Raw genomic sequence first — 20,736 nt, forward strand, 5'->3', positions numbered from 1 at the left:
GCCATGTTTCAGGCACACGTCTGGAGAGCCATGTTTCAGGCACAAGTGTTGCAGATTTGGAGAGCCATGCTGGTTCTCATGGCCTTGTTTCCCACGTTCCGTACAAACACGTTGCTGCATGCATGTCGATCACATGTCTCCTGTGTAACGTGTGGCCTCGTCGTGAAAGTTACACGAACAGATCTTATAAACATATTTATTTTATAAAAAACTATGTTCAACGGTTCATAGCAAAACAATTTCATTATATCTATGTTCAATTGAGCAAATTAGCGATTTTTATGGTTGCGTGTCTTTCTTTTATACTTTCTCACCCAACGTAACATAGCGTATAAATTATATTTTGGGAAAAGCGTGTTGTTGGGAGCTGGACAAAAAAATTGTATGCGGATTATAAAACAGTTTGTTACCTTACGAATTTTGTGGAACTGGCGGTCTGAGTAGGAATTTGGGTGAACTACCCACCAGCAATACTCTACCCCTTCCTTGCTCTTTGTACAGGCACTCGTCATATCAATCGCCCTATGCTTTATAAGGAAAGCCTCCACCCATCTCCTCTCAAACACTAGACACTGCTTTCACTACGACATTGAACGGTTTAAGTCAAAAGCTATAATTTAAGATATTCAACACCTAACATATGTTGTAACTTTATCGGCAGTTATTCAGTCTCTCCTGAATATTTGCTGGCTGAATAAATCTGAAGAAGTTAGCTTTCTGTTTGCATTCTAACGCTCTATTTTCAGCTGTTTCTGAAGCAATCGCGTTTAAACAAATTGTTGCTTCAAACAAATTGTTTTTCTGGATTTTGGAGATCACAAAATTTAATATTATTTTTTCATATTTGGTATTTCAATCGAAATCTCTTACGCGCTGAGGCAATCTCTTATTGAGTTTTACTTAGTCACCATTTTAATTGAACCAGATCTGCCATCAGATTCGTAGAGTGTTGTGTGTTTAGCGGGTTCAATACCTAACATATGTTGTAACTTTATCGGCAGTTATTCAGTCTCTCCTGAATATTTGCTGGCTGAATAAATCTGAAGAAGTTAGCTTTCTGTTTGCATTCTAACGCTCTATTTTCAGCTGTTCCTGAAGCAATCGCGTTTAAACAAATTGTTGCTTCAAACAAATTGTTTTTCTGGATTTTGGAGATCACCAATTTCAATCGATGCTGGATCTATTGCATAACCAACTGAAGAAACAATAGCTAAGTATGGTAGGTCAAACCACTGACTGATGAAACCACTCAAAGGTGGTGGTGCAGCTGATGCTACTGATGCTTAAAAGAATCATAATGTACATTGTTGCTGGGCAACTCTTTAATGCAGTGGCACACTCTTATAATTTTAACTTGTAAAAGTAACTTGGCAGGGACTTGCTGCGATGCAGCTTCTCTTGTTTAAATTAGTGAATAAAATCTCAACTCGATAGCTATAACACATAGGTCGTAATAAAATCCCATCGCCTATTAACTAAACAAATAGGAGGAACACTTTGAGGCGGTGTGAGCTTTCGTACCAAGCCTTTGGGCAAACGATAAGAAAAATTTAACGTCCTATTTACGCGTCAACCATGTTAGGTTTTGACCTTTATATATATCCTCTCTGTTTCCAAATTATGGGTAGAACAGTAATTTTGTTTTTCTGTTTAATTTTATTATTATTGACCACGAGATCGAGATCGTACTTTCTAGCTGAACATCCTTTTCATCCAATCTCCTCCTGTCACGAGTGAATTCAAATCTTTCTTCCTCTAGCTCGTACCCATTGACGTTTTCATTGATTCAAGGCATTTACACCATGTCAATCTGAGTTTTTCTAGGGTTTCACAATTATTCTTCACTATACTATATACTATAAACTTAATATTAAAACGCATTAGACGATAAATTTCTAGAGCTAGTCATAGTCATCATATATTAAACGGGTTAAATATATGGCAATTATTAGAGAAGTTTTTAATTCGGATATCCATTTTGTAAGGAGGTTTTGTGTGGCGGTTTTAGAAGCTGAGTATGAAATAAATTATATAGAGTTGAGAGAGTGGATCAAATTGGTCCATTTATATAAGTATATAATAGAAAATGGGATCGAACATGTTGCTTTTTAAAGGATTTATATAATAGAAAATGGGATCGAACATGTTGCTTTTTAAAGGATTCTTAAATAAAATAATAATTGTATTTTTGTATTATGATTATTTTATTTTTATAAGTAATTTAATTTCTTAATATTATTTTGTTATAAAATTTTGTATTCAAATTTTAGAAAGTTGAGTGTGTGTTTTTTAAAATTTTAATAATTAAATAAGGTTTGTTTTGTTTTATAAGAACTTAAGTTTTATAGAATAATTTAGTCTATAATTTAATTATAATTTTAAAATTAAATTATTATTGTTAAATAAATTATTTATTATAATATTATTAACTTACATCCCAATACATATATAAATCTAAATATATAGAAAAATCATTTATTCTACTAATAAGTAAATTTTGGTTACCATTTTATATTATATTGTGTTTATATTACTATCTCAAATTCAGTAAGGCATTAAAATAATGCATCACTAACTAAGTTTTATTAATTATATTTTGTTTACCATTTTATATTATATTGTGTTTATATTACTATCTCAAATTCAGTAAGGCATTAAAATAATGCATCACTAACTAAGTTTTATTAATTATAAAAGATGTCACCACTTTGAGTTCTTAAAATGTTAATGTTTTTTCAAATATAACTTAATTATTAAATTTAATTGTTAATTAAATCTGCAGATGTTTTTGTTGTGAAATACAACTTTCTTAATTTACTTTTTGAATTAAAAAATTAATTAAATAATTTAGATTTAATTATAAAAATATATTTTTTCATCTTTTTACATTAAAAAAAATCATATTAAATTCTAACTCTAATTTTTCTAGTTAATAATTTTTTTATTATTTTATTTCAATTTAGTTAGTAATTTTTTTTCAATTATTTCAACCATAACAAGTGTTTCATAACTATTGCTATAAAGAAAATAAAATTATAAAAAAATTAAGATTAAAAAATATTATTTATGTGGAAAAAAACTTTTACTATAAAGAAATAGGATCTAAAACAATTCACTTCATTAAAAAACTATACAATTTATGTTCAATCATATTGGGCCTCTTGGTAGTAATCAACCAATTACTATTATTATTATTATCCAATTTTAAGGTCACAGACAAGGCAGACACGAGACACCAAATTGCTATATGAGACCCCCTTGTTTGTGGGACAGGGGACCCACCTCCGGCTTGACTGCTATGTTTACAAAGGCATACATACTCTCGCCAAGCGAGACACCAAATTGCACCTTTGCCTTGACTGGTAAGTCTACAAAGGCATACATACTCTGCCCCCTCTGGTTTTAAACATATGACCTCTTAAGAGGAAACACTTCCTCTAAACGATTAATTTATATATAGTTATGCTGCTTATTTAGATCAATAATTAATTTGAAATTTTTAAACATGGTGTTTTTAATTTATATTTAAAGAAACAGTTTAACTTATTTATATTTCATATTCTTTAAATTATATAATAAAAATTTAGAAAAATTATAATTTATATTATTTAAAATATAATTTAAAATATAATTTTGGATATATAAATAAATTCAACGCGTTAAAAAAATAATATAACAATTAAATCTTATAACTCAAACTCATAATATAAGTTTATGAAATTTTAAATATTTTAAATTTTAAATTCTAAAAACATATTACCAAATCCATGTTTTTATTACCTATTTTATATAGATGTTGCATTCCCTTTGAAGTATAAGATAATAAGCATTTATTAACCCCACATTTATTGAAAATGTTTCTTGTTTATGTAGTGAATTATGAGAAAGTTAATATGATGTGTTTGATGTTGTTGGAATAAAACTTATTTTTAATTTATTATGATGTGTTTGATGGTGATGGAATAAAATATTAATTTTAAATTGTTTTATTCAGTTTCGAATATATTCTATGGGGTTTGGATATATAGTGATGGAATGAGTGAGTTGTTAATGTAATTTTAGATGTTTATTTATTGTTTTTTTGGGATATAACTATAATGTAACTTTATTTACTAAAAATATAGAAATGTTATCTTTTTTTAATTCATTAATTTAAATTTTTTTTAATTACTTATTAGAGTAAATAAGTATTTGAGTTGTTCTTCGTGTTAAAGGCCTACAAAAGAAAATAAATAACTAATGGATGTTATTTTTTTATTTTAATCTTTAGAAATAATGAAATTTTTTAAAATGGAATTTAGATTTTAAATATATAGAAATTTAAAATTTGTTTTCCACATTCATAAATCTTTTATTTTTTTCGATTTTTTTTTAATGATATTTTATAAAATGGAATTTAGATTTTATATATATGGAAATTTAAATGGCTTTTTTGATATTGATAAATATTTTATTTTAAACATGGTAGATGATAACATTTTATATATTAAAATTAATTTTAAATAATGATATCGTTTTATTTAGTTGAATGAATATTAACAAGTAATATGTATTTTTTATAATTAAAAATAAATTAAATGTAGTTGTATAAATTTTAATAATTAAAATTGTATCTGAAAAATATTATTATTCTACCTTAGGCGGATTCTTATGTTATAATAAAAAAAAATGAGTTATAAATTAATTTAATTTTTGACTTATCTTAAAATTATATGGCTTAATTTTGATGTCGGGATGAACTTCAAAGTATATTATTATTATTGGTTAAATATTTATTTTAATTAATAATATAAAATAAGGGAAAAAATTAAAATGTCTATTTTTTAAATTCAAGTAACATGGCTTTGGAAAAAATGGGAAGGAAAATTTTGTGATGGACAAACTGTAAGGAACTTCTGTCATTGAATTTTTGTAATCCGTCTCCTGCTTTTGTGATGAACCAGCTAAGAAACTTATATGTCATTGAATTTTCGTATTCAATCTATTTCATTGACGATGAACCACTATATCTATATGAATTCTCTTGCTTTGGAAAAGTACAGGAATACGATCTTTACCTACTGGCCAACACTGTAGACCTAAGGAGATGCGCATTACACCCGGTGTCACGAGAAGGAAAATTCCGACAACAGTGTGGTTTTCTATTAAGATATGCAAATCATTCTTGGGCATATTGAACCGGTGGAATAAGACCAACATCTTTCAATTCACAGTGGAATACCCTGAGTCTACATTGCGAGAACGATAGCGGAAAATTAAAGAATGAACGGACGTTGGATACTTGCTTTGCATTTAACGTGTGCGAATGATCATTTTTGGTCCTATAGCTCTGTGGATGGAATGACTATATTTCTCTTTAGCAATCCACAATATTATATTGAATACACCGTCGTTTCAATTGGATCAATGGTATATAGCCAGTAATTTGATCGCACAAAAGCTTAATCAGGATCGTCATTCTAAAATTCTTTTGTAAATCAGTTTTTAATGGTTTTTCATTTCCAGAATGGTATCATTTTTAAAATTTTAAAAAGGTTGGTCGATCAGAAAATTTAAGGTCAACACCTAATATACTTTTATAAGAATGAAAAAAAATAGTTCAAGTCAACATAAATGTTGAAGTATTTTAAAAATGTTGTGAATAACAATATATAATAATTTCTGGCCAACATATAATATACCTTATAAAAACGAAAGAATATATTTCAAGTGAAGATAAATTTATTAAAATAGTGGCTTCTTACCCAATTTTAAAGTCAATATAAAATATATTTTATAAGATTGTAAAATATAGGTTAAGTTAACATAAATGTTGATGATATCAATTTTCTAGTTATAATAATATTTTTTCGTGGCTGTAAGTAGATGTGATATAATAATTATAATATTAACTATTACAACACAAAATAAGACATATAGTAGCCTATCAGTTAGTTATGGCTTAGTTTAAATATAATTTAATTAAATTAAAAAATAATAAAAACAGAAATATGATAATTAATAAAATATTATTAATGTCATCATACAAAAATATTATATATACTTGTGTTTTATTGTTTATTAATATGTATAATTTTTATAATTAATTTTATTAAAACATGTTTTTAATATAATAATAAGTCACTTTATATTGAAAATATGGACAAAAAAATATAAGTGATGAAAATAGAAATAATGGAAAAAAAATAGAAAGTTAAACAAAAAGGAAATAAAACTAAGAATGAAAAATTAGTAAGAAATGGGAGTTACAAAACAACTTCAACCATTCACTTTACAAATAAATAAATTTAAATAGAATTAAAAATAACAAAAACTGAATTCCCAATGTTAAACTATGGATAAACAAAGGAAATTTTTGGTCAAAAACAAACTAATATGCAGTCAAAGATATCGTGCATAATACCATATTTGCCACAGGTATAATAAATAGAAAATGTATCAAATGGATTTTAAATTTACATTTTTTTAGGGGATTTTAAAGAAAAAGTTTATGTGAAACAACTCATGGAAAAGAAAATAAAGTCTAGAGGTTCAATAAAGTCTAGGAATGGTACAATATGACTGATTTAATATTTGAATAACAAAGAATGAGTCCAAGTGAGTCAAGCCTATATAGAAAAGAAAATTAAGAAAGTAAAAAGCTTGATATTTTTCTTGTACCTTATGATTTGATTTTCACCATATATATTTCAATAAATGATTTTAAGATAATCACTAAAAGAGAGTTTGGGATCAATAATTAGGGTTGTTCAAATATTTTCTTGGTATTGAAATAAGTCAATATGAAGATGCTACTTCTAGTTTCATATATTGAAAAGGTTTAAGTTGGTGAATTGTAAACCAACTCTAATACCAAATGGAACTAGTACACAATTCATTAAGAAGAATCAAGGGTAATCAAGGGTAAAGTGTTTGTAAAGTGTTTATGTGACTTTGTATAAAAAAAATTAGTTGGACGTATCATGTATTTGAATGCAAGAATATGTGATAAATGTTTACTTTAAGTTCAATTTCTTGATTTATGGAATCTCTTTTGTGGATTTAGGGAGTCTCCTAATAATAGTAAATCGAAATCTAAAAAATGATCTTATAATATATTTTACAGTATGGTATACACATTTTAGGTTGAGTGGATATACAAACAATGATTTAGCAAGATAGGAACAACACATCAATTTTAGATTTTAGGTTGAATAGATATACAAACAATGAACATCAATTTTAGATATTAGGTTGAGTGGATATACAAATAATGATTTAGCAGGATAGGAACAACACATGAGTTTTAGATTTTAGGTTGAGTAGATATACAAACAATGATTTAGCATGATAGGAACAACACATCGGTTATGTGTTCAATTTTGGATACAATGCATAAGACCATTGTAACTTTATCATTTGCTCAGGCTAAGAGCATAGTGCAAATTGTGTGGATGAGGAAAATAACAAAAAGAATAAGCATATTAAAAAGAATAACTAACTCATATTTTTTATGACAATTAAAAATCTTCCATTGTGTTATCAAAAAAATCATATCTTCTTAGAAATAAAAATAAAAAAATTAGTATATTAATACAAGTTCTCATTGAATTAGTAAACAATAATTAAATTTGTACATACTTATGCAAGTCATAAATTTGTACATACTTATGCAAGTCATAAGATTAGTTTACAAATATGTTTACAAAAATCTTAGTAAGCGTGAATTTTTAAATTTACATGAAAAATATAGGCGATGTGTATGATGTAACGACGTTTCAGTAGTGTAGAAATTGTGATTGTAACAACACTTTTAATGTAACAACAAAATTTTGTTTTACTAATCATTTCACTAGCAAAGTGTAACAACCCTTTTGATGTAACATTTTGTTTTTTAAGCTATTTCACTAGTAGCTAAAATCTTGAAGAGCTACCGCCTAGCTGAATTCCGAGAAAGCAAAGCCACCGCATAATTTATTTAATATTTTTCTTTTTTGCCCAATTGAGATTCAAAGGGTCGTCACCAAATGGTTTTTTTTTTCAATATAATTAACCCAGTGAGAATCATGCATAAATGTATAATTTGATTGTTTAATACGACTATGAATATAATAGAAGGAATAATAGAGTAGTGGAATAAAACCAAAGTATTGTCAGGTACAAATATTTAGTTTGAAGCTTTAACGACTATGAATATAACAGAAGGAAGAATATAGTGGAATAAAATCAAAGTATTGTTGTTCTACATTGTTGTAACATGTGATTTTGTTGAGTTGTAGCTTATTATTATTTTATTGTAGATTGTTGTTAGTCTATTAGTTGTAACGTATTCTTGTTGTTACTCTGTTGTAGCTCTTGTTGGTATGAACAAAGTATTATATTGGTAGAAGTTAAATAAAATGTTAAAATCTTGTATTTTATATGCTATAACTTTCCTGCAACCTTCAGTTTTGTTTGCATATCCAAAATATCCTTGTGAGATAGAAATTGTAGCCGCTTATTCTATTGTACCCTCAAGCTTTCATTTGTTGTGTCCAAGGATATTTTTAAATTTTTATTACAACTCCTTTGGGCACCAATTCACTTGACCAATCTGACCGTCTAAATTCTCAATCGAATACGATGACCATTTCCATATATATAAAGCCTTTCATTCTGTGGAAAGAAAAAATCGTTATCATCTCATTTTTTTGGTCTAGAAAATAGCAGATCATTATCGTCTCACTTTTTTGGTGTCGAAAACAACATTTTGTAGTGTGAAACACTTGGTGTTTCACCAACTTCGCATGTCTATCCGCCAGTAAGAGTGAATTTTTATTAACAGATATATGGTCACAATTAAACGATGTTGCATCAACGTCCAATATACAATAATGGTTTGCACTTTATCCTACTGGTTGAAGCATTTGTGTTACCAACAAGAAGTCATTGCATCTGTTCATTGCATCTGTTATTCATGATGGTGGTGAAAGTTGGCTTTAGGTTGAACCATGTGTACAAGACTACATTTCCTTGTACATGATTCCTTTTATACTTACGGTGGAGTGAGTATATGAGTATAATTTCACTGTACATTTTGAAATATTATTAATATTTAGATGTAATTTTAAAATGAGTTTTTTATAATTTAAAAAAATTCCAAAATAAATTATCTATTTATATAATCAAGAAAAACTAAAAAATAATATAAGTTTCTTTTAAAATTTATAAATATTTTTTATACATATTGAACTAGTGAAATAAGATTATTCTTTTTCAATACAAACTCAATATCTTTCTCTTTAAATGTTTTTTAAAACAGAAGAAACAATACCTGGAGGGGCTCTGAGGCACACATGTAATACCCAAGCATAATTACACCAGGAATTAATAAAAATATTATTAGTAAATTGTATAATTCATCATTCAATAATTATTTCAAAAAATAATTCACTTTCAGTTATGCTTCCTTGCTCACAGTTAAGTCTTTTTTGGAGGGTTGATTTTCATTTCTTGGAAAGCAGGGAAATTTTGAGGAGGGATGCTAAAATAGTGAAGTGCTCTCTCTCACCGTATTCATTGAATTGTATCTTATGGACTGAAGATTCGGCAGTGGAGACATTAATGATGGATTTGTGATATATATAATTGGCCACAGTGACAATGAGTCATTTTGCTGAAGTTTGTGTTTAGGGAACCAAGTTCATTTCTTGAAAATAATAAGTATTTATTTTTTTAATTCTTAGAAGAAAAAGAGATAAGTAACCAAGTTCATTTCTTGAAGAGAATAAGTATTTATTTTTTTAATTCTGAGAAGAAAAAAGTGTCCGTTCATTTCTGGAAAAAGTAAGTATTTATTTTTTAATTCCTAAGAGAAAAAAGTGTTTTTAGTTGGTCTGGAAAGAATGTGTATGCACAAAATAATAGGTATGTTAGTATTCTAGAAAATAATTTGCTTATGATTGAGATTAATAGATTTAATAGCTATTATATTATATTTCTCTTAGAAAATAATTTCCATATCCATGATTAATATATTTAATATCTGTTATATTAGAATTATTTTAGACAATAATTTGCACATGCATGAGATTTATATTTATTATACTAATTTTTTAGAAAACAGATATGCATGAGATTATTATATTATTTTTCATGAAGAAAAGAAAAGAATAGAATTGTCTTAATTTCTTGAAAAAGAAAAATATAAGTTTACATGCAAGAAAAATAACTACTATGTATTTGAGTTCTTGAAAAGAATACATGAACCATATATACAGCAAGATTAAGAATCCATGAAAAAAAATGCATGTAAACGTTTTTTTACGAAAAGACAAAGACACTAACTTGTATCATTTAAAAGATTACTGGAGGTATTCCCATGATGCCTACACATTAGATTCCTAAAGAGAAACATTAGACTCTTAAAAGAGAATACATGTTATGTGCATAAGAATAATATATATTTCCTAAAGAGAAACATTAGACTCTTAAAAGAGAATACATGGTTATGTGCATAAGAAAAATATCTATTATATTTGATTTTGCAGGCACAAGAAGAAATAAATTAGTTATTGAAAATGTAATATTTGTTATTCCAAGAATGAAAAAGATAGTTAATGGGTTAGTGTTCTTGGAAAGAATATGTGTATATGTATGCACAAAAGTATGGTCGTTGTGTTTCTTGAGAAAAAAAATATGTTTTTTTTGTACAAAAGAATTAAATTATCTAAGTCATTTTTCTTGTAAAAGGTTACATGTGAACCTTGGACAGCCAAACAATAACTATTTTCATAGATCTTTGGAAAAAGAAACATGTATTTACTTACTCAAAGATTAGTTGATTGTGGTAAATTTCTTTATGCATATAAAACTATAACTACTATGAAAAAGGAATAAGAATCTTCATGCATGGAGACATTAATTGTTATATTAACTTCCTTTTGAAAAATCAATATGCATTTGCTTACATGAAAGGAATAACTAGTGATCGTAGAATTCTAAAGAAAGAAATATTTTTTGCATACATTAAAGAAGGGCTATTATTATAAGACCTTGCATGCACAAATAATAGTCACTGTGTTATAAATATATGTCCTTTTCATGGATAGAAGAACTATTGAGCTATATTTCTTTAGAAAAATTATATGTAATTATTTTTTATGCTATCATAACTATTATGTTAGTTTCTTTCGGAATAAGATAATGTATATGCATGAAAGATTTGTGTTAGATTTCTTTCAGAAAGCATATACATTTGTATGTGGGAAACCATAGCATGTTGTGTTAGCCTCCATTCGAAAAAAATTCTTCTGAGAAAGAAGATGAATTTACATGCACAAAAATCATAGTAATGTGATGGTTTAATGTTTGGGAAAAAAGGCATGTATCTCTATGCTTTATTGGATTAGTTTTCTGGAAGAGGAGACATGTTTTTGCATACCCTATTGTGTTATATTTCCTCGAGAACGAAAGATGTATTTGCATGCTTTATTGTGTTAAGCTTTCTTTTGGAAAGTATATCAATTTGTATGCATAAGAACAGCATTCGTGGTGTTATCATTCATTACATATTTCCATGCACCAAAAGTAATAGCTGGAGTGCTAGTTCTTTTGATAAAGTTTATGTAATTCACATGCATGAAGGTCATAACTGTTGTGTTAGTTTCCTTTAAAGGAATGTTTGGAAAGTTGTAATGATTTGTCTTGCAAGAATGTGTTCTTGTACAAGGTATTTGCTATTTATTTATAAACATTCGTTGAGGATTATATGATTATAATTAGTGCATATGCCATGTTATTACAGGAAACATGTCACGATAATTCTTGTACATTTCATGAATGTACATGAATAGATGGTGAAGAATCACTACTATAGATTTATTAATTGTTTTGATTAATACTTGACCTAATCATGGTATCAAAGGTTGTTGACAATAGCAGTTGCATGTGAAAGCTACGACATATGAAAAAATGGATTATGTTTATCATTATGACAGGAAATAAGTTAGTGGTCTATAGAGACTGAAGGAAAGTCAGTTGCGACATAATCCATTGATGGAAAGAACTAGGCCATAAGAGACCATGCTCAAGGGTTTGTGGGTAAATGATGTCATGATGATTGCAATAGGTTATAATGAGTTATGTTGTTTTTGATATGATATTATTTGTAATATTTTATGAAAATGGTTAAGGGGTCGACTCCCTTATAACCATTGAGTGAGGGGTGAACACCCTCATGAGAATTTAATAATAAAACTAAAGATTTTCTGGTTTTCACCATATGAGGTTTCCAGGGTATATCGATGTCTAATGATGTAGTTGCCTGTTGTGCCATTTTTATGACGTTGATTCCTTGCATTATGTGATTTTTATATTATCAAGAATTTGGTTACCTAACTGAGTTAAAAAAATCATGGAGTTGTTGTAAGGTTACATCATAAAGTTTATGTTAATATGCTACAATAATGGTTGTTATCTTAGGTCCCTATACTACTAGTGTAACCCCTTATTGATATTATTGCCCCTCTTATTATATTATTGGGCCCATGTAGTCCCCATATTATTATTATTGTGCCAAATAGAAGCCCACTATTGTTATTGTTGTGCCCTTAGATTATTATTGTTATGTCGGCTCTGATTACATTATGACCCCTTATACTCCTATATATAGAAAGGGGGTCTTGTCTTTTGTATTATCCAATAATTGTTCATTTTTGTAATGTAAAGGAGGTTTCCCCCTCGAAGAGGCTGATTTTTAAGTCATTGATGTATCTTTTCTATGTTTTTGTGAGCTTGTTTCATAACATTTGGTATCATATCTTTGGATTTTAGGGTTTCACTGCTCCAAACAGGCCATCGTGGAATTTTCGCTATAATGATTTCTCTACGACATATGAGAAGCTAAAAAAAAATCTATTTGAGACGAAATCATTCTAAACCTCGGGTCCAAATTTTAGATCTTGTCTCGCTATATTTTCAGAGATATGATCTAACAAAGTTGGGGTTTTTGCAAGCTCCAGAATTCCATCTCAAATGGGTCATTGTGGAATTTCTGCTATAATGTTTTTTCAATGAAGGCTCAAACTATGAAATTAAAACCCATTTGATCCTAAATCTTGGTGAAGCTCGGGCCCGAAATTTAGAACTTGTTTCACTATATTGCGGAGATACAGTCCAAGACATTGAGGGTTTTTGGAGACTCCCAAATTACATTCCAAACATGTGACCTTGGGAAAATTGTCATAACCTTCTCTCTAAGAATTAGATTGAAATTTCATAAGAATTTAAAGAAAGAGGACAAACTGTACTTTTATTTTTATTTTCTTCAGGTCCAAAGGTCGAAAAAGTGACACATGGCAAGTCGTACAAGTTCGATCTACTGAAACCATCTATAATCAGGCCATCATAGGAGATTTGGCATAACCCTTTATTGAAGAATCTAATATTGATCAGACTGGTGGGGTTAGAAAGAGGACTCAGAGGGCTACCATAGGCCAAAATTTCAGAACTTGAAGATCTGAAATTACAGAGTTACAGTCATTTAAATATCGAGATCCTAAAAGAAAGAAAAATAATGACTCGAATTAAGAAAATAGAAACACCTAGTAAGCAAAATTGGATGGATGATTTGAAGAATGAAATCGAAGCTAAGATACATACTTTTAAGTGTTTCGTGGAAGCTAATATCGATGGTATGGAAGAAGATTTCAAGAGAGGCATGAAAAATTTGAACAAAGACATGGAAGGTTTGAAGGAAGGTGGGACAAATCTACTACAAGAAAGGCCTCCTAATGACGAAAAGGTAGTAGAGGAAACTCATGATGAAAAAAAAAAATGTTAATCATGATTTCATGGAATCTAACATTGGATTGAAGACCCACCATATTATAAAGATCGATATGAGGAAGTTTGATGGCAAGCATCCCATAACATGGATACTACAGATGGAGAAATATTTTGATCTACATGATGTGCAGCTGTTACAAAAGGTACGTATTGCATCTTTATATTTAGAACCGAATCAATTTTTATGGTATAAATGGTTTTTTTCTTGTAAACCACTTGTCACTTGGTCAATTTTCATGGACGAAACAATAGCACATTATGAGGTTATAAAGAGAAACACCTTCTTTAGCCAATTGATAAATCTCAAACAAAAGGGTTCAATGGTAGAGCACTTTGAGGACTTCCAAAAATTGAATATAAGGGTAAATGTTATTCTAGAGAAGCAGAGGATTGATGACTTCATAGGGAATTTAAATGATAACATTCAACATGAGGTCCATATTTGGGAACTTGATTCATTAGAGAAGACATTCAGGCTAGAAAGAAAAATTTGAAAGCAAAATTATGGCAACAAGATATCCTACCACTCATAATTATAAAGATGGAAGTGTTGTTTCTCCTAGCCTTGCACAACCTACGAGGTTGACATCACAACAATTGGAAGAAAAAGGAGAAAATGGCCTTTGTTATAGTTGTGATAGCAAATACACTAAAGGTCATAAGTCTGTTGAGAAGAAATTATTTTACATTGATTATTAAGAGGAGGAAGAAAAGGATCAAGAAACATCAAAAGAAGAGGAGATACACTAGGAACCAACCCTAGAGAAATAAGAAATTAATCTGACCATATCTTGTAATGCATTGGCAGGAATTACCACTCAAACTGTTAAGATAGAAGGACATATCAAGAAGAAAAACTGATAACCTCACTTTCGCGCATAATTGAGGGGTACAACAGGTAGATCAACATCACAATGAAAGAAGTTTTGATATAGGCGGCTGGGTATTTTTACAAATACAACCATAGAAACAAATGTCCCTCAAGAAAGCTAAGAAGGATAATAAATTATCACCAAAGTACTATGGTCCTTACAAGGTGCTGCAAAAGATTGGTACTATGGCATACAAATTGGAGCTTCCTGCGTCTTCCCGAGTGCCATTGGTTTTCCATGTTTCATGCTTAAAGAAGGTTATAGGTGAAAAACTCTCAATTCAAATTATGTAACTTACTATTTCTTTACTAAATATACTCTATGTAATGATGAAGATTCTATCTAATAGGTAATGATGAATTTGGAAAAGTAATTTGGATATTTACCTATTAATTTGAATAGCCACATGTTGGTAAATTCTGTAAAAAATTTCTACCTCCGTACATTTTCATGCAAGGTTACCAGGGGATGTTGCAAGTGGCATAAAAGTAGAAATTTGCAGAATTAGTGCATTTTGGGAATCATTAAGTGGAAAATAAGTATATGTATGAAGCTAGTGGGCATCAACTTAGGTATGATTCTAACAAACTACATAACGATATATGTAGTAGACTACTTTTGGCATGAAATGCATGATGCATGTTTATAATTGCATTGAAGAGTAGCACGTAATAAAGTCTATTGTAAATTTTTCTCATGACATTTGAATCATGATAAGGATAAAAAATAAAAAATAAATATGTTGAACCTATGAACAATCCCAATTGCTCATTAGTGAAAGTAAAAATTGACTACCAACCTTTGCATACATGATAGGATTAGTGCCACAGTTATTGAACATGAATAAAGTTACAATGCACTAATTTTACAAGAATGAATGCATGTATGTGATAACGAATGAATATATAAGATGGGGAATTTACTTTGAAGAGGACAATACAGTGCTTTAAAGGGACATTGAAAGAACCCCTTTAGATGTTAAAAATAAACAATGAGTTGAACGGTGAGACTTGACTGTAATAGTTAGTTGTTGATTGAGACCTTTCATACTGCATTAGGATGGTTGATAGTATTGATAAGTTAATGTTTCATGACTAACTATTAAAACTTATATACATGAATTGATTTTAATTAAAACTTATTACAAGTTGTAAACAAGTGGTTTATGAAAAGTAACAAGATCAATACCTTTCTACATGTTGAATTATTGAGAACATTGATGCATGCAAAATACATTCTAATATATCGATAAAATGTCTTATCTATGACAATATTTTGTAGAATGCATGCTTTTATTAAAAAAAAATATGACTAATGTTGCTGATGGAATTCAGCAAGGGTAGCTTAATGGAAACATGAGAACTTGTAAATATAAAATGGTGCAATTTTAATTGCAACCTTAAATGATAAAGTATAATGTTGTGATATGCATGATTTTGTTAATTGGAAATTCAGAGTGTATACCAACTATATTTTAGTTATGTTCCTTGTCAATCTAGATATTGTGGATCCATGCCAAGCGTCAACTATGAATGCAGATGTATATAAATGTTTCTTTTGTTTTAATGATAATGTGCATATGATTCATTATGTAAATTATGGTGGGAAAGAGTGTTAAAAGATAATTTCACATGCAATAAAATTGAGGACAATTATCAAAGGATATGAGGACGTAGGTTGATGGTGGTTACATGCCTAGAGGGGTTGAGGTTGATTTCCTACCCGAATTTTCTTTCCCTAGAGATAGATGACCTCAGTAAGGGAAAAGATTTTTCCAAGATGGTGAAGAGGGTAAATATCCTTAGGCAATTTCTTATATTTTGGAGCCCCTTGAAGGAGACCCAAAATTTTTCATAGGTGTGGCACTGTCAGAGGAATAGGCATGAAGCTGTCAAGAAGAATCTTGTATTGGACCTTCTGTGGTCATTGGAATTCTTGAGTTGGTTGGCCAGTGAAACTCTAGAATGGACATGGTATGGTCTCTGTTAGAGAATTGTCTGGATGTGAAAATGGCTTCATCTGGCTGTGGGAATTAGTTCCCATTGGTTGGGAGGAGAATTATTTTTCAATTGTCATTCTCATCGCAAAAAAATTAACTAATCAATTATGTGTTGTGTTAAAGATGAATTTTCTATACAATTGTGTAAGAATTTTATTTACATATTGATAGGAAATGACCCTAGTGTTTGCAAAGGAATTAATGGAAGTGTAAATCCTTTTATTGTATTACAAATCTTGTGAATGTTTTTAGTGGGGGATGTAATAATTTGCAATTGATAGAATTAATGATTATTTTGATGATTAGAGAGCTAGGTTCTCTTTGAGTACTTTTAGAAGTACTATGTGGATGTATTTAGTGGGAGCTAAGACAGTGTGCATGTGCTGCAGCGATTTATCATTTTGATAATTATAGGGTTGGTGCTCTCTGAGTACTTGTGGAAGTATCATGGTAAAAATATCACTTGACATTGCATAGTTGATTGGTAGTTAAATGTATTTCATTTGATTGAAAATGTTGTGACTAACTTGATTATATTGGATTTTTTATTCATACATTACAGGGTGCTTTCGATGTAATGTTGATGGGCTATCAAATTATTCTTAAAGTGCCTATGTAAAAGTGACCATGACTTCCTAGAGTAATTGGTAAGTAATGATAAGTTTGTATATGGATTCTATTTTGTTTTTATGAATTTGATTAATGGTTAAGTAATGGAAAGTAGAACTTTCATATTTTTGTAGTTGTAAATGCTTATGCATATTGATAAAACATTATTGTTTTAATTAATTTTATTTATTGGAAACGAAAGTTGTTCATTTGGAAGAGGAAGGATCCTCTTTTGGTTGTTAGATTGTTATATTATGTTTAAAAGTTAAAGTCACAACGATAGATGAACACCGAGGACAATGTTTTCTTTAAGAGGGTGAGTATGTAATACCCCATGAACCACGCAATTAATATAAATATTACTTGTACATGATATAATTAACCATTCAAGAATTTGTTCCAAAACTAAATTCACTTTAAATTATGTTTCCTTGGTCATAGTTAAGTCCTCATGAGGGTTTTGTTTACAAATTTTAGAAAGCAGGGAAATTTCGAGGAGGGATGCTAAAATAACAAAGTGCTCGCTCTCACCATATTCATTGAACTATATTTGTATGAGTGAAAAATTGGTAGTGGATACGTTAATGATTCCTTTGTGATACATGTAATTGGAGGCAATGGAATGAGTCATTGTGTTGAAGCCTATGTTAAAAGAAGAATTCACGTTGAAAAGATAAGTAACCAAGATCATTTCTTGAAAAGAAGAGGTACTTATTTTTGTTAATTCTAAGAAGAAAAATAAGGTGTGTTTAGTTTTCCTGGAAAAAATGTGTATGCACAAAATAATAGGTACTATGTTAGTGTTCTAGAAAAGAATTTTCTTACCCATGAGATTAATAGATTTAATATCTATTATATTAGGTTTCCCTTAGAAAAAAAAATTGCATATGCATGAGATTAATAGATTTAATATCCATTATATTAGAATTGTATTAGAAAATAATTTGCACATGAATGAATTCATATATATTATACTAAATTTCTTTTAGAAAAAAAATATTCATAAACATGCATGAGATTATTATATTATTTTTCATGGAGATATTTGCACGTAGAAAAGAATAGTATTGTCTCAATTTATTGAAAAAGAAAAATATAAGTTTATATGCAAGAAAAATAACTAATATGTATTTGAGTTCTTGAAATGAATACATGAACCATGCATACAAGAAGATTAACAATCCATGAAAAAGAAATGCATGTAAACATTGTTTACGAAATGACAAAGTGACTAAGTTGTTTGATTTAAAAGATTTTTGGAGATATTCGCATGATGCCTACACATTAGATTCCTACAGAGAAACATTATACTCTTAAAGAGAATATGTGCTTATTTGCATAAGAATAATATCTATTATATTTTATTTTTCATGCACAAGAAGAAATAAATTAGTTATTGAAAATGAAATATGTCTTCTTGCAAGCATGAAAAAGATAGTTAATGGGTTAGTGTTCTTCGAAAGAATATGTGTATATGTATGCACAAAAGTATGGTTGTTGTATTTCTTGAGAAAGAAATATGTTTTTTCATGCAATATTTAGTTAGTTCCTCTTGGAAACAAAAACACGTGTTTGCATTTTTAAATTATATTAAAATTATTGGAAAGCTTCCATGATTCTTGTGTGCATGAGCCTAGATTAAATATATTTATTTTCTTGAAAATATTTCTTGTGCATTTCTTGGAAAGTTTTCATGGCTTTTGTGTAAAAGAGAATTAAATTATCTAAGTCATTTTTCTTGTAAAAGGTTACATGTGAACCTTGCGGAACCAAACAATAACTATCTTCCTAGATCTTTGGAAAAAGAAACATGTATTTACATACTTAAAGATTAGTTGATTTTGGTAATTTTCTTTATGCATATAAAACTATAACTACTGTGAAAAGAATAAGAATATTTATGCATAGAGACATTAACTGTTATATTAACTTCCTTTTGAAAAATAAGTATGTATTTGTTTACATGAAATTAATAGCTAATGATGGTAGAATTCTAGAGAAAGAAATATTTGTTGCATAAATTAAAGAAGGCCTATTATTATAAGACCTTTCATGCACAAAAAATAGTCATTAAAAATAAATATATGTCCTTTGCATGGAAATAAGAACTATTGAGCTATATTTCTTTAGAAAAATTATATGTGATTATTTATTATGCTATCATAACTATTATGTTCGTTTCTTTTGGAATAAGATCATATATGCATGAAAGATTTGTGTTAGATTTCTTTCGGAAAGAATATACATTTGCATGCGGGAAATGATAGCATGTCTTGCTAGCATACGTTGGAAAATATTCTTTTGAAAAAGAAGATGAATTTACATGTAGAAAAATCATAGTAATATGTTGGTTTATTTAGAATATATATATGGGTGGTGGTGGTTTAAACTTTGAAAACAAGACATGTATCTGTATGCTTTATTGGATTAGTTTTCTAGAAAAGGAAACATGTTTTTGCATGCCCTATTCTATTATATTTCCTCGAGCAGGAATTATGTATTTGCATGCTCTATTGTGTTCAGCTTTCTTTTGGGAAGATCATTTTGGAAAGTACATGCATTTGCATGCATAGGAAAAATATTGGTGGTGTTAGCTTTCATTGTGTATTATCATGCACCAAAAGTAATAGCTGGAGGGCTAGTTCTTTTGAAAAAGTTTATGTAATTCGCATGCATGAAGATCATAATTGTTGTGTTAGTTTCCCTTAAAGAAACGTTTAGAAAGTTGTAGTGATTTTCCTTGCAAGAATGTGTGCTTGTGCAAGGAGAATAATACTTAATGTGGTATTTATTTATAGACATTTGTTGATGGTTAAATGTTTAGAATTAGTGAATATGAAGTGTTCTTACAGGAAACATGTCACGATATTTTTTTTACATTTCATGAATGTACATGAATAGATCATGAAGAATCACTAGTATAGATTTATTAATTGGTTTGATTACTTAATATATTAATGATATCAAAGGTTGTTGACAATAGCAGTTGCAGGTGGAAGCTGCAATGCATGCAAAAATTCATTATGTTTATCATTATGGTAGGAAATAAGTTAGTGGTCTATGGAGATTAAAGGAAAATTAGTTCCAGGATAATCCATTGATGGAAAGAACTAGGCCCTAAAGACACCATAATCAAGGGTTTGTGGGTAAATGATGTCATGATGATTGCAATAGCTTGTAATGAGTTATGTTGTTTTCTAGATGATATTCTTTGTAATATGTTATGAAAATGGTTAAAGGATTCACTCCCTTATAACCATTGAGTGAGGGGTGAACACCCTCATGAACGTTTAATAATAAAATTAAATGTTTTCTGTTTTTCACCCTTCAGGGTTTCACGGGTATATCGATGTTTAATGATGTGGTTGTCTGTTGTGCCAATTTTATGATGTTGATTCCTTGCATTATGTGATTTTTATATTATAAAGAATGTGACTAACTAACTAATTT

This window comes from Pinus tabuliformis, chromosome 8 (genome assembly GCF_031772625.1).
Source record: "Pinus tabuliformis cultivar Carrire ecotype Pingquan chromosome 8, CPIR1, whole genome shotgun sequence".
Lineage (NCBI taxonomy): Eukaryota > Viridiplantae > Streptophyta > Pinopsida > Pinales > Pinaceae > Pinus > Pinus tabuliformis.